Source organism: Thunnus thynnus, chromosome 24 (genome assembly GCF_963924715.1).
Source record: "Thunnus thynnus chromosome 24, fThuThy2.1, whole genome shotgun sequence".
Classification (NCBI taxonomy): Eukaryota; Metazoa; Chordata; class Actinopteri; order Scombriformes; family Scombridae; genus Thunnus; species Thunnus thynnus.
The window spans coordinates 5,151,434-5,168,926 of record NC_089540.1 but is presented as its reverse complement, the minus strand read 5'-3'; positions in this window follow the sequence as shown (position 1 = coordinate 5,168,926).

The window sequence follows — 17,493 nt, the reverse complement described above, 5'->3', positions numbered from 1 at the left end:
ATTATACACTCTCTCCCCTCCACACACACACACACACACACACACACACACACAGTGATGCATCTTTTGCAAGGGAAAAACTGATCTATACATGAGGTGTGTGAAGATGCTCATGTTGTGTGGGGAGGAAACACAAAGCAACCTCCCCACCCCACCCACGCCCACCTTTTTTTTTTTTTAAAAGAGATTATTCAAATGAGCTCACTCCAGAGCGTCAGTAATTGATTCATTATGTAAAAATAAGCCACACCACCATAATGAACACACACAAACATAGACAATCACTCATCTCCCAGACAAACACACACTCTGACTTGTTACCATAGGAACGTAGTGGAAGAGGAGGTTGCCGAGCTGCAGTCGTTAGGGGGGAAGCTCTCGAATACAATGAAAACATCCAGGAGGACGGAGGAATTACATTTTCAGCAGAAGAACCCTTCATCAAAGACGAGCAGAGGAGACAGCGCTGCCTCTTCACACCCAGACCTCTCTGCTGCCCCTTTGATAAGCCCGTCGTCAACAATCAGCCGTTATTTGGGTGGGGGCTTGAGTTATTGTGATAGAGCAGAAAGGAGGGTCAACAAGCAGAAAGCTTTCATTATTTTTCCTGAAATGGCCCTCCATTACACCCCTTTTCATTCTTTTTCCTCATTATGCATAAAGTGTAATTGGGTAATTGCATTTTTGAATATATTAAGCATGCATGACTTTCATGATGGAGGTCAAAAACAGCAGCAGGCCAGAAAAGGAAGCCTAAGTGTCTTTCTCAAGGACGTTTCATCGCTGGCTGGAGTTCAAACGTGATTGGACGATGCCTATCACCACCGGACCACCTACCGTTTTTTTTTTTCTGAGTGTGTGCTCCTGTTATGCGGTCATGTTCAGGCACATGCATCTTGGAGGTCAGAGGTCAGACAGACAAGCAGCAAGCCTCTGCATGGTTTTTTTCTCCTTCATGTTGAGGAATGGGGCTGCCGGTGATGGATAGCCTTCTCCAGGCAATGTGTGTGTGCGTGTCGCAGTCACAAATTGCGTCTTAATGATTCTCTTTACAGATCATCAGCCTGCCCGCAAGAGGGAAAGTGAGGGGGGAGTATGAGTTGTACCCTCCCTGCTGCTCCGCCTAAATGTTGCATGGGTGTTAGGGAGTTGTGATGGAAGAGCTGTATGGGAGAAATTGGGGGCAACAGACCAAGAAAGTGTGTGGTAGCTGTGGAAAAAGAATGAATGGTGTTTAATTGGTCTCGTAACACATGACCCTTAATGTAAATAGGCTGAATCCCCTTGAATTTTTCAAATGCAAGCCATGTGTGACTAATGATTCATGTGTAACATGCATGTCCTCAGATTTGCACCATCCCAGTGATCCCATTCATCCTGGTACTATTTAAGCTTTTCACCCTTAAAACTACAGAAAAACAATCTTAATCTCTTCTGGCGTCTTTATTTAAAGTAAAACATCGTAGTTTTACATTTTAGATAATAACTGTGTCCACGTCATTTTTATCTGAAGCTTATATGAGGCTTCAGCAGTCTGAGTTAGTCATATCAAGTGGATATCTGACACATTTACAGTCTTTTTAGCATCAAATTCCCTCTTTGTGTTTCCTCAGATAGTGTTTCCCTGTGTAACAAAAAGAGGGACTTTGGCACTAAAAAGACTAACGTTGAACAATATCTACTTGATTTGACTCATTTGGACGCTGAAGCTTCATATTCGCTTCAGATAAACTTTGAAATACATTTTTGCACAAGTGGATTTTGTTCTCCATCACCTACATTGTAAGTGCATTATGAAGGGATCTTCTAATGATCAGTATGAACAGGAGGAATGATTACAGCAAGAAAAACCTGTTTGAAAAAATTGTTCACTCGTCCTTTAATGTAAGAACATTGATTAATGCTACATTTAGACATAAATGTATTTCTGGGTGATGGAGGGAGGAGCGTATTATTCATAAGATCATTATTAACCTTGAACGTACATTGTCTATGCCACATTAGGTAGAAAAACTGGTGTGTCATTTCTCATTTTCTTCCTCCTCCTAGTCCCCGTATTATCATTAATTGTCTCCAACAGTTGCCCTCAGGGAGTTTCCCGCCTTTGCCAGTCATGTGACCCCGCTCCTCTCTGCACACCTGTCCCTCATTCCTGCTTACACACCTGTCCCTCATTACCACTTCAGCCCCACAGTATATACCTGCCTGCCTCCTGCAGTCATCGATCAGTTTGTTTAACATGTGTATAGAATAACTGTGATTTATTACAACTTGGGGCTTATTTTTTATAAGTTTCAGTCGTAATTCTTATGAGTTAAAACGTTTCCATCACCAAGTAAATTTCTGTGACCTTGAAAGTCAAACAGGGCATAAAACATGAGAAGTCAGATGTTTGGAGGAGCAAACAATAAAATTATCACCCAAACTCACACACACAGTTTTCTTGTGCAATTAGGAATTATTACGTTACAAATGGTTTAAAAAATCTGGATAAACTGTTGGTTGTTTACTTCTTCTCATGTTTCTTGCCATGTCAGACTTTGAACTAACAACGTTGCTTGGTGGGTGCACTAACGGACAGAAACGATGGCCAAAACTGTGAAATCAAATACCGAAGTTGCAATAAAGTGGAATTATCTTAACCTCCTGCCCTGACCAGCTGTACACTGTACTGCATATCATCTGCGCCGTCCTCCCTCTTTCTCACATTACAACGCCCCATCTGTAGAACCTCACTTACGAGCCGATCCAGGAAGTGTCAGTGTAATTATCAGTCTCGCCTCTGACCATTTCAAAAAGCCTGCAGTAAGTGGGGTGTGAAGAAGAAACGTGATTGCCTGTTAAACCTTGACACCGCAGGCCGCAACGCTCAACACACGGATACCACATGTGGGCCCCCCTGAATTTAAAACTACAATTTTGCACTTGGATGTTAAACTCAGGCGACAGTCAAGGCTGAAGCTGGCAGTACACAGTCGTTGGCAGGTTAGTATAGTTAGTACAAAAAAATCAGTGTGAGAGTGAAGATTTCTCTCTGGGACAAATGTAGAGTTCTCATTTAACCCCATTTTCGATTTGTTGAGCTGTCTAAATTTGACATTTGCCTTGTTTTCAGATTCCTTATTTGTAGTTGTAAACATGTATTTCTTTTTGCCCGATATGCATGTACATGTCGAGTAAGCATGTACACGGACATTTCAATGTATTTGTTGATTTTGAGTCAGGCTTGGATGTGTGCACCTAACCACCAGCACACCTATAGGTTAAAACTAAAGGCCATAAATCTCACCAGCATTTAAAACAGTGATACTTTGTGTCAAAATCAATTAATTCCAACTGATTCATCACAATCTGTTGAGTAACTGAAAAGCTTAAATCCGCACCAATTTTTCATGTTGCATTAAACTTTGTTGAACTTTGACAAGCAAATTTGCATCGTTGACCAAGCCGTCTTGACAGTGCTGAGTTTTGGCCAAAGAGCCAAAGAGTCCAAAATGGATATTGTAGCTATGCTATTGTAGCTTATTAGCTGTGTTGCACCATCAACTGTTATTTAACTTCCTCTGTCATGCACAACATGAGGAAATGTTAATGGTTTGTGGACAGTTACAAGACAGAAGTCGATTGCACAAATTTATTCCGTTAGCAACTGAACTAACTAGCTTGCTAACTGTCTTTTCTTCTTTCAATAACTCTTTATTGAATGACATAGTGTATAATCCTGTGAACAAAATGCCAGGGAGGAGAAAATAGCCCAGTGCAGAGAAAATTAAAAGAAGCTCAGAGAGCTATTGTGACTGACTAGCACTAGCTTGGCTGGATATCCGTTAGCTCACCAACTAGCACTGAGAGAAGGTACTACGTCACCATCTTCCAGAACCAAATTGCAAAGACGTGGATTCATTTTGCCGCACCACTGTCTAATGATCTGTTTTATTTATGTGTGCCTGAGACAATTTGAGCTTAAAACATTGTACTTTTCCTATTATAATAAAAGAAATGTGAAAGAAAGTAGGAAACAGTTTTGCAAGTCCTTTAGGAGATATGTATCATCTATGAAGACAAAAAAATTGTGGAGAAAAGAAAGTGATGCATCAGTGGAGTGTGTCACAGGCACAGCCTTGATGGCCAAACTGGTTCATTATCTGCTGAGATCGTCTGCAGCTGGGTCCAAGATATCATATGATTGGTTATGCTGCCTTGTGGGATAGCATCTCAATTTCAGCCCTCATCTTTCAGCTCCATTAACTGACAAAAGACACCAGGACCCTGATAGGGGCACATTTCTCAGATGGCACGACGTGGCATCGGATGATTTGTGTGTCTTTCGATTATTTTAGGCATTCTGTCTGTACTTAGATTTGTCCAGGAGGTGAAAATAGTCTAGAAATAGGTTTGATCATTTAGATTTGTGAAAGCACCTGTTGGATTTAATGGCCTGGACATTTTCAAAATTGAAGCCACCACAGAAATAGAAAACCCTTATTCTGTCTGCCATTACACACGCTGTACTGACCATGATAGAACCCCAGTCTGATAATAAAATTTCTGACAATGTCAAGATGCTCATCTAAACATTGTGGTGAGTTCAATAACACTTTGTAAAAACTGCAATGAATTGGACCCAAGAAAGTAAGAACTTTGCCATTTAACCAACTGTGACAACCAAACAGAGAAATCCAAGAAATCCAGTTCCTCTTGGCAAAGGAGATATTTACATAATTATACTGAGGACAGATTACATAAAAATGAATCCCTTATAATTCATTCTTCATGCTTGCGCTATCCACACCACTGTTTTGGGTTTGTCTGAACTAAATGGCAAAGAGAGACGAGACAGATGGAGAAGAGAGAAGCAACGACGTGTAAGAAAAGGTTGTGAGTACATCCTTGGCCTGCCGAGCCAACAGGACCTGCCAGCATGGGTGTGTTTGCACATGCAGGTGTGTGTGTGAAAAGCGCCGTACGAACGTGCATTTGCATGCTGTCGGCATCTGAAATCAGTCGCTTGGTGAAGATGGATGGCGCTGGCTTTAAGAGAAAGGTTAATGCTTAGAGAAGGACAAAGAGCAGTGGCAGAAATCTTCAAAGACCACCACAGAGAGAGGAGTAAACAGATTATGTAAATTTACATGCTGGTTAGTTTATACAGTCATACCAGGTCACTGGGTCAGAGCATAGACTGTATATAAAGATGGATATAGTAAGGTATGATGTCACCCAGAGTTACTGTTTATGGTCGGTGCCATCTTTTCCATTTGGAGACAGGACCTTCCAAATAAGGAGTTTGGGGTGTTTCCTTTCACGCTTTGGAAACACACCCTGCTACCTCTGACCCAAGCTAACGCTAACTTACCGGGAACACCATGCGGTGCAGATTTGTGCTAACATTAGCCAACTAACATGGTCAGTATCCTTATCAAGTAACATCAAACTTACCGAAATATTGCAATAATAGTGCGATTCAGTGCAAGTCCCAGAGCCGGGGAGCAAACTCTCAACAGCTGTCAGTCAACACCCACATGACAGACATCAAAGCTACTGTTTATAGCAATAATAACAGAACAATAATTTCTAAAATGACCACCAGCACACTTATTAGAGGACCCAAATTTAGAGATTGTGACCATAATGACTTGTAAAAATATTTATTAATATGTTTATATTTCATGAGAGAAGTTGACACTTTTTATTGCGAGTCTATGGGAGCCAGTATCTAATCGTCAATGGTATTGCACTTATAGGGACTTCCACTTTGGCTTCAATTTCAAGCCGTGGTTGTTGCCGCCTGGGTCAGAGTTACTGTAAATGTACCAGAAGATAGGATGCATTCCTTAAATATCATTATAAAAATGCAGATATAGTAGTATATATGCAGAATGAATACAAATATATATTAATATATTTTCAGAGTATGTTAAAATGTATGAAAACCGTACAAATTAATGCATTTTCAGCATTTATATGTGTGCAAGTGTGCGTCTTATTCATATTCAGAAGTCTGCACAAGGACCTGCAGAAAATTCTAATGTCTAATGTCTTTCATTCATTCAGAAAGCACTTAGACACAATGTCTCCTCATCTCCAAACCATAAAAAATCCAACTCCTAAGGGGCTGGCCACATACATGCTACTTAACCTCGAAAAGAGAAAAGGCACACTGATTTGATTAGCCCTACTCGAGTCTTTAAAGTCTCCTGGAAATGTCAGCAAAATCATCAAAGCGTCCGTCTCCTTCATAAAGTCTTGATCAAAGGCATTCTTGACATACTGCGCCTTCTATATTGTTAGCTCACAGGCAAAATGTCTACATCTGCACAACATTATTGGTTTTATGGGAGTTTTATAAGTGGAGACAGACTGAAAACGGGAGAGACAAGTGACATTTCCCCCTCTTAGCTATACCCTCGGCCCACCAACTCTCTGCTGCATTTGCAAATGTGTCACATGTACTCCGTGTAATATCACCCTTGTTTTACAAGAAATTCCTCTTTGTTTGCTCAGGCTGCCTCCCTTGTATATTACATTATTGCACTTTCTCTGTGCATTAACCACCTCTGCAAGCCAAGGTGCCTCCTCTGCTTCCCCCTGAGTCAAACAGAGCTAGTAATTTTCATGTTTTTATCTGCCTTGAGGACAAATGGTGGGTATTGTCACCTAGATGGCTGAGACATTAAATCAACATGAGAATAAATTAAATACAGTAATTCTATGAGAGGCCAATCAGGTCATAAATCATACTTGCTCTTGTACATTACATCATAATCTTGCATGTACACCATCTAAACTCCGCACAAACCCTAACTCAGCATTCACATAAAATTATTTAAGAAAATGTGTAAAAAGTTGAAGTATTGGAACATAGTATTGGAATATGAACTTCAATAATATGAACAATATGTTAACATGTAGTGTTTCTCACCAAAACTTATGTATCCTTGAGTTCTAACAAACATATTGAATGTATTTCCTTCCTCATAAAACATCTGCGAAGCCGATTTTCTGATCATTTTAAAAAATTTTAATGTGTTACATCCATGTTTGCTAGCTTGCGGGTGGACACAATGCTACACTTCTTTGTGCATTACCAATATCAATTGTTAATTAGTGGAATAATGACAGCAGACATGTATATATCCCATATCATGCATGATTTTTTTGTAATTGTGTGTGTTCATTTGGTAGACCATCCAGTTGTTTATTCATTTTTAGAAGGAGACAGATACTGTAATGTAAGATTTTTCATTTTTCTGCTCTTTTAAACCACAGAATGTATATAACTTTCTTAAATTACACATATTTTCTGTGAATTTTGTCTTGGACGTATACACTGAAAGGAACAACAACAACATGATGGAAGGATACAGTAGTATACATAAGAGATGATGATAACAGTCCTACATGGGTGAATGGGAATATCAATGTGTGAGAAACAGAATGACAAAATATACATAATACATGATGATGATTGAGAATATTTGAATGAGAGTTAGACTGAAACAGAAGCTGTTCTTAAGTATGCATGTGGCTTAATTTAAATGATCCTTGTAGCCTAAACGTTGCTAGCAGCAACAGCGAGCAGGTGCAGGATATGTTTTCATTAAAGCTGCAAGCCAATCAGGAGCTGAGAACTCAAACTGCCTTCCAGTTCTTTCTCTATTACATACATCATAGTACTGTCTCACACACACGCGCACACACCATTATGCGATTTTCATGCACACTACTATTCTCTCTTGCATGCATAATTTCTCTCTTCTTAATCTTACTTACACGATTATTCTCTCTCATAAACAATATAAGTCTTTATCATACAGTACATATTCTGTCTGAACATGTGTGTGAGTGAGAATGATAGCACTTATAAGACAGAGGTGTGTGTAAGTATGATTTATGAACCAAACATCCTCTCATATTAATCTCACCTTACGCATAATCACATTAAAATAATGCAATGAAACTCACTTTAGTGTTTTCAAGTGTAACCTTGCTTTTATATCTTCACCTCACACCTCCACAAAGCAGGCTACACAGACCTCAGGCCATTTCAGTAGATCAAAGACATATTGGTATGAACCCCCCTCCCACCCACTCACCTCCTAAAACCTCAAAATCCCACCAACACCACCCCACTGGCTCCAAGTAACCCTGCAACCCACCTCTTGCTTTAACTACTCTCTCAGGAAGCTTCGACAGAAGCCCTGAAAAGCCCAGTCGGCCTCACCTTCGACTGGTTGCATATTAGATGATCCCCCCTGCTGCTGTAAGAGGGTCAGCGTGCCTCTCTTTTTATTTCCATCACAGGCTTTCATTCTGGTCTGGGATATCCGGACAGTTTAATATCTTTATATTTTGATATCTTTATTGTGTACATGCAGACATTAAATATTCTCATATCTGTGTGCAGAATTCTCATATTCCTGTAGATAAATGCGCACTCACAGATGCTGACACAATCACACCTCCCCCTTTCTCCACCCATCCCCCTCCGCAGATCTCTCCATCCTCCATCAGTTTGGCTGGGGATATTGCATCCATGCCATGTCTGGTGCTGATTTCCAGGCCACAGTGCCGAGGCTTGCCAGTGGGTGGGAAGGGGTGGAGGTGGTGGTGGTGGTGGGGGGGGTGGATGCTGGGAGAAGCTCCAGAGATCACATGAACATCACCATGGTGTTGACAAAAAGAGAAGGAGTCCCAGAGCAATTAGAAGGCTCTCATCTGACTGTGTGGCACACCACAGTGAGTAATCCAGATGACAGCGACGTTCTACTTTCTGCTCTGTAATAACATTTTAAACCAAGTATGTCTGCTTTAACAAGTAGTCGAATAACAGATTTCAGTTTTATACCAGTTATCCCAACACAGCGCTGCATTTGAATTTGTCGGTGCAAATCTGCTCATGCGACTATAAAATTACAAGTTGATTTTTGTTAATCAAGATATCAAGGCGAAGCGAAACATTATCAGTGTATAATTAAAAATTTACAAATTTGAAGTCTCCAGCAGTGGCTTGTCTGAGGCACTGAGTACATTTGCACATTATTTCTCTGTAGAGGCTCTCAAACCTCCCAGCAGCCTTGTCTGGTACTTTCATATAGGTCTACTGGAGAGTGAGCACATATATGGGCCAGAGAGATGGCCTGGTTGTTAGTTATATTTAGCCGGAATGCGACGTATCTGAGAAAGGTTATTTTAGTGTGAACGTAGTGGCCTTATTTACAGTATTTGAGGGCTGATTTATATCATTTTTTTTGGCCAAATATGACACCACTAATTTCTATTAACACTGCAAATCAAATGTGCCTCCTTCACATTGCTGCTGTCAGATTTTGAGATTTGACAGTTCTTGGAAGTACAATTATGCTTTCTGGTGTAAATCCGAACCAGAAACACATTTTCTGTATTGTACTGGTCTGAGTGTGACTTTATTTCACAGAATTTGGCAATTACTTCAGAAATAACAAATTCTTATGTACTTTATAGAGCCCCCCAAAGTCCTGAAAGATCTTTTAGCTTGTGAGCACAAGATATTCTAATAATTTGTGCACACAAGACTCAGATCATGAAAGGAATAGCTCGACACTGTGGGACACTTATTTGCTTTCATGCCGAGAGTTAGATGAAAAGATCGACACCACTCCCATATCTGTCCATTAAATATTAAAATAATACAAAGAATAGACACATGGAAGATTGTGCCATGACAGAATATCACATTTCATTTTAACATGATTGTCTACGTAGCAATAGCAGAGCCACAGGATCTCAGTTCAGACTTTTCCAGTGGCTAAATTATTATAGTCAACATCATTATGAGATGAAAATTGGATGCATGACACCCCGGGTCATACATTTAAAAAAATACAATTAGCTGAAGTCTGTCATTAACAGCTGAGGACCTCCAATGCAGTAGCCACAGGGTACATTATGTCACCTGAAAACCTGCTATCACATCAACATTAACGTCGGTCACCGAGAATTAACGTCATAGCTTTTTGAGCAGACTTACACTGACAGCAGTACTGGTTTCATTCTCTTTGCTTTTTGTGTATTTGAGATCTGAGGGCAAATTTCAGTCCTGACATTAAAATCATCGCACCACATATGGAGCTTCTCATTTCTCATTATTGTGATAAAGAGCCAGATGACACCGGAGGCTGTTTCCTGGCTGTCACCCTCATCTCCACCTCACACATCACACACAAACACACACACACACACATTCACCGCCTCAGATCTGAATTGCCTTGTGATGTGAATTGGATCATCTGAGCGTCTGTGGTGGGTCTGCGTACGGTTGTAAAATAAAAAAATTGAAAAAAAAACCCCACATCCGTGCACAGCAACCGCACATTTCCGAGGATCATGGGGAATTACAGCAAGCGCTGGTTTTGATTCCAGACTTGATGACTGCAAGATTCAGTCACAGCTGGGGTGAACTAGGCAATGTTAACTTTGTCAACAAAAACAATGACGAAAATACTCGTTAACAACTTTTTTTCCAAAACGAGACAAATGGAAAGGAACCATTCATAACAAAAACTGAGACAAAATACAGTAGTGACCTGTTGTACTAATGAACAGCAGCTCACATATCATTAACTATATGTCTCTGTCAGTAATGTAAGATAACATTACTGCATTCTGGTAAAATAACGATTCAAGGACTAAATGCCACCACAGTCTTGATGAGAAATAGTCAGGAAGTGGCAACAAAACAATTGGGATTAACCACAGAAGGAGCGTTTAAATCAGATCAGATCCAGGCAGGTATAATTAAAAACAGATAAAAAAGGTTTTAACGATTTTTTTTCACTGTTGTCATTTAATGATTAGACTCACAAATATCCTTTTGTTCCTATCATGTAACTGACAGATATGATTATTGTCTTATCATGTGGTTTATCTTGGGGAGATGCTAATGAAGACATCATTTCATGCGCCATTAACCCCCGAACATGCACACACACACACATGCTCAAACTTCCCTGAAGAATAAGGTCATCCCTGGAATGATTCATCCTTCAATCTATTAAACACACACACACAGACTGAACACGTTCACTGTGCCTCATTACATCAGTGTGTGTGTATCCATGCCTGAACAGACCTAATGACTGACGGCAGACACTCGACAGACTTACTGTACTCTGTCTAACATGTCATTGCCTTTCTCCTCTGTGTGTGCATGTCCGTGTGTGTTTCCATCACAGTGTGTGTGCCGTGCCCTCGCCGCCCTACAGTACATTCAGCGGAGGATATTAAGCTAATGGTTTATTAAAAGAAAATGTCATGTGTTAGTGAGCCAGAAGGGGAGGAAAGGGAGCTGAAGCTTATTAGGATTCATTAGGGGGTTCCAGTCAGTTACCGTCGTTTCATGCACTAGAAACCCCCAGAACTGAATGAGCATGAATGACTCTTTCTGTAGACTTTAGGTATGTCCCGGCTCTCCGTCCCGTCGGCAGTTTACCTGTTAGATGAGACATTTTGGTTCTGGTGCTAACATGCTAACATTTTAGCTGACGTAATATCAATAATATTAGCTGACTCATGCAGTGTTTGTTGTGCACTCCCTGAAAGGATTTAACAGGGAACTGATGCCACATAACTTACTCATTATTATTGGAAATGGAGATTAAATGAGCCTCACTGATTTCAACACAGCTTAGTTTTATACAGTGGTGGAATGTAACTAAGTACTGTACTTAAATACAAATTTGAGGTATTTGTACTTTACTTCGATTTTATGCTACTTTGTACTTCTACTCCACTACATTTATATGCCACTCTGTCACTTGTTACTTTTCAGATTCACATTTTACATTTTTTACTTGTAATGGAGTATTTTTTACAGTATTTCTACTTTTATGTAAAGTATCTGAATACTTCTTCCACCACTGGTTTTATACTGTATTAGATCATCAACAATTCATGAATACTTAATGTAAAAAAAGATTTTGATATCACTTTCTCCACTTGTATGCCTCTCTGTTGCTGAGCTGACACGAAAATAAAAGATAAGGGTGACCTCTGAGGGTTTCTGGACATAGGGAGTGAAAGGGCATTTCTCAACACATCTGTAATACTAAAAGGAATTTTGGAAAATTTCCCAGTAATATGTTCAGTAATGTCTAATCCCATCCAAATTCCATTTGCTATTATATCTGATCCAAAACAACATCAGTGTGTTTTCAGTGATGTCAGTACAGTGATGTCACTATGCGTAACTAGACTGATACAACACTAAATATAGCAATACCTTCACTATGATGCCTCAGAAACAACAGTGATGTTTCAACAGCCTTGCCATCACTTTTCGGAAAGTTCAGTGACGTCACTTGCGGAAAAAAACACCACTAAATTTGCTTGTTCTCTAAATCCCTCCCCTCACGGTGATTATCCAATCATGACTTTGCAGCTGTAACATGATACAGCAAGTCTGTCAACCGTTGGATTTCTTCATATTTTGACATAGTGTGCATGAGGCTGCGGCAAGACTCACTATTTGAATAGGATGGACTTTCCAAAATCAATAACAAGAGTGAAAGTGTAGAGAATGGATTCATCAGTGTGTTTATCTGCTCTGATGTAAACTGCATGTCCAGCTAGCAGAATAACCCAGCATTACTTCCAAAGCCAACATATCATATCAGTAGCAAACTACATTATTTTCTAGGGTACAGTTAAATAAAAAGGCATGTTCACAACTGAGACATCCACTGTGTGGGTCTTAGATGTTACTTTATTGGAGTTAGCGGCTCTGTCTGGCTCTTTATTGGATGGAATTTACATATAAGCGACAAGTAATTGCACATGAAAAAGTCTTTTTACTGGAGGATTCTCATTTTAAAATGAGTCAGCCGGAGTCAGCATTTTAACTCACGGACGCTTGTCATATCAGCTGTTTAAATATACAGATGTAAGCTAGATATGAGAAGCTTTCTTTTATTTACTTCCGTCTGAAATCAGGGACCCATTGTTTCAAAAATGAGCGGATGATGGGAGTTTGAGCGGTACATCTGCCACCGCTCTCACTGTAAAGCGAGCGAGGAGCTTAACATGCGCAGCAACAGTAGTGTTTAGTGAACAATTACCAGCATTTATTCTCCATGCAAATTACAATTAGGGTAATGTGCGTGTCGTATGTGCGAGGATGCACATAAGACACACAGAAACATACACCCACATATGTCATCAAGGGTCAGTCACTAGCCCAGCTGGTGTGAAATAATACCCTGAAACTGGAGAACTGTCAGACCGCGGCCCCCTGCTACTGTCAGCCGAAGATCAAGGCTGAGAGCTGAGAGCAGGGGTAGTTCAGCAGGAGGGCAGGAGTACTGTGAGAGGTCAAACAACTGTCTGACATCTCCTGTTTAACAAAATTTATTTTATTTTATAGAGGCACTTTGAAGATTTTATTGCTATTTTGCAGCGACACAGTGGGCAGTGCAGTCTTGACCTGGAAGTTAATAACTTATGTTTTTAATTTACATTTTTTCCATCTTTAAAGTCTGATTAAAATCAGGAACCTCCTTACTATAGGTAGCAAGGCCAACACCGTAGCAAAAACATACTATATTAGACGTACTGTACATTACTATTTCTCCCTGAACTGTTTTGAATCTGCCCTTAATTTTCCCGTCACGGTGACTAACCGTCGAGGAAATCCCTCTCAAACTGAAACAAGTGAATGTGTGCTGTGTTTGTGCTAGCGGTAAATGTCAGTGCTCCGCTGATTGAATGCACGTCGACAGAGATAACTGTGGGGCAGCATGCTGTCAGGGCAGAGGGAGAGAGACCCAGTGACCTAGACTCGTCACACACCTCCAGCACTACTGGCCCACTGGCTAAAAACAAACCATTTCAAACCTGGGTCAAATTATATTCTTTCTTACTCATTCTTACTCATTTTCCGACCTGTTTGTTGTATGATAAACAGCATTTTTTATCAGTGTACTAAGTCATTTTCAAATAGTCTCCTGTGATTGCCCAACATTTCAGAAAATCATTGCAGCAATGTGGCAAATCCCTCACATTCAGCGAGAAGCTTTCACAAACAGGGAGAATTATGCACACCTATGAATAACCTAGATCTGAAATGTGCAGGATATTACAGATAGCTGCTTGTTCTTACTGTACAAACACACACAGATGTGAATTCATCATTGGAAACTACAGTGTTGCTGCTGAGGTTTTTTTTTTTTTTTTAGTATGAATAATTCAAATTATTTATAGGTGTAAAAATATCTATCTGTTTTTCCAACATTTACCGGGTGCCAAAACTCCAACAGCAACATTGAAATGCTTTAAAATATTGCAAGATAGATGCGCTGACCTAGTTGTGTAATAAAGCATCATGGGAATATCGACCAAGGTCAGTGAGTATTAATCTCTTACAGTACGTTTGCTTCAAGTTTTATACAGTGTATTAATTAAATTTAAACAATTTTATTATAAATTGGAGTTTGAACGTCCAAAATCTTCAAGTGCTTGTTACATACATTGACAGAAACACATGAAATCCCCCAGTTTCCAAGGGCATCTGTGCATTATTTTATTGTATGTGACAGGCAGTGAGGATGACAGGTAGCTACATACAGGATACTAGGAGTCCCAAAGGGGACATACAGTATTTGAGCTTATTGATGTTTCAGTCAAGGATGCCTGAAGATCATCTCTGAGACACAGCTTGACAGCATCATCTGTTCACCCACATTGTTTCCAAAATACCATTACTGTGGTGCTTAACAACATACCTCAGGTTTGACCCATCAGTTGAAAGCCTCTAAAAATGAAAATATCAATACATACAAGTTTGTGGAAAGGATTATGTGAAAATGAACTCTGATTGGGAGGATTCATGCCCTCATGGAAATTTACAAGCTCTACAGGATGTTGACAGGACCATGTGACCAAAAACAGGTGGTACCCTCTTTTCTATTCTTGGAACCATGTACAGTATTTGGGTGACTGTGTTTGGTCCCATTAACATAAAGACTCATCTGGGTCTGGTTTGTCATTTATTTCAGTTATTTAAAATATCAATCACATTGTAAATGGCACATTTGGTGACTTAAAAAGAATTCATTAGAGGCAGGAAACCAATATCTTTGATATATGACTCAATAGACCAGAAAGCAATGCAACCACAAGGCAGAACTTCTTCTTTACCAGAATATGACTCTTTCCACTAATCTAAACTAAAATGTTTAGGCAAGTTTATGCCTCTTCTCTGTGGCTTGCTGCAAGGTATTTTGGGAATTGTAGGAATGAGATTTAGACAAGACAGATTAAGGGAACAAACAGCAGATTAATGCACGCAAAATAAATCCTAAATGCCTTTTACACTGATGATATCTCATAGATGAATGGGTGGAATTTTCCTGTCTGCATGATGTCAGTCTGCACAGTCTCACTTTGGTCCAAATGTGTGGCTGCACCCAAGTGAGACTGGCAACGCTGCAGGCAATAGCAGAGTGCAGCACACACAGAGCCAGCCTAAATAACACTGTAGACTGGAGAAGGGCACAGGAGCACAGTGTGTAAACACCTCAGTTAATGTGGTTTTGTTCACTGTCTCTTCTGCTTTTGTCCTTTCTTTCTATGAGTCAGTATCAGTGGATTTATTTGGATATAAGGAAATTATAAGGGGGGAAAAAGCACAGAAATATGCAAAACAAAAAGCAGAGAATGACTGTTTTGCAACCCAGGTAGGTAAAGCTTCACAATCTTCTGTATCAGCCAGAATTTGAATGAGGTCAAATGCATATGGTAAAGAGATGGCAGCCAAATAGCAGAGCTATAGTGTGTAAAATCCCCCTGTTCCTTCTCTCCTGGCAGTGTTGTGTCCTGGAGGCAGAGCTCCCACACAACAGACGGGACTCCCACCACACAGCCTGCAGGGTGGAGCTGTCTCACTGTAAGAAAAAAAAACAAAAAAACGCTGCCAGCAAAACGAGAGTCCAATCACTCTGTCGCAGAGGGGAGAACTGACGCAGAACGCTGCTGTTTTCCCATTTTTGTAAAATTAGCAGTGATGCCTTGTTGGTGAAGTAGCCTGGAGGCTAAAAGATGAGGCCTTGAGACCAGAAGGGTTCCTGTTCACACTCCGAAAAAGATGAAAAATGTGAATGTGGTGCATTATCGATCCCGCAGGGAAATTTAGTTTCCATTTTACCATTTCTCTGTCTTCACAAAAGAATCTAGCTGATAGGAAATGTGTTTTTCTCTGTTAAATATTGTATATGCCACAAAGAATGCATTTATTATTCAAAAATAATGAGGGAGTTCTCACTGGAAATTACCGAAGCTGCTTACTGGAAACAAGCTGAGCCAGATACTGGGTTCACTGTGGGAGAGAGCTGAAATTTGGAATCTCTCAATGATAATAATAAGATGTATTGCTGTGTCACCTTGGGATCAAATCTGACTCCATGTGAGTTGCAGGAGCCCTAATGGGGCTTGTATTGTGCTCTGGTGCAACAGAAACCTTTTTGAAGCACTTATTTATTGAAATGGCCACAATCAGCACCTCGTTTAAAGTGTAAGGGACATGCTATTTAGTAAATAATTCCTCCAAGTGGCGAGGCATGTCACACCTCAGTGCTTCAAATTAATCTGCAGCATTACAGTTTAATCAAAATATTTCTGCAATGTGTTTGTTTCCTAAAGTAAATTCAGGGGAAAAAAAGCGGAAGAATCATCTCATCTTGATCATTTTGGTGAATATTATTTTAAGTAATAGAAAAGCTATAGGCTATTCCAACTCCATTCTTAGATTAATTTCCCTCAATATCATTTTATACAATATAATTTCTAGTATTATTTGTAACAGGCTTAAGCCACAGCAGCAGAGGAGATGATGTCACTGAATATTGATGAAATAACTGAGTTGTGTCAGTTTTGACAGAAACAAACGATGTTTGGAGAAATGAAAATGTGATACAGTATAGTCTAACATGTATTATTATATGTCTTTATCATTACTGTTAAGAGGAAGTTGTATAATTTACTTTGGTAATAAGTGATAACATTAAAAGATAATATTTCAAATTAAAGTATGTCTGTTATGTTTTGTTTGCTAATGCTACTACTGCTTCTAGCGCTAGTTAGCCTTTAATACTTTATTTACGTCATAATTGCAGTATAACTAATACTTATATTTAGGGTTGAACGTATCGATATTGTGATATGAGACTAAATATCGTCTTAGGTTTTGGATATTGTAATATAGTGATATGACATAAGTGTTGTCATTTCCTAGTTTTAAAGGCTGCATTACAGTAAAGTAATTTTCTGAACTTACCAGACTGTTATGACTGGTCTATCATTTGCCTTTACCACCTTAGTCATTATATCCACATTACTGATGATTATCTATCAAAAAATCTCATTGTGTAAATATTTTGTGAAAACACCAATAGTCATCCCTACAATATTGTCACAATATCGAGGTATTTGATCAAAAACATCGTGATATTTGATTTTGTCCAT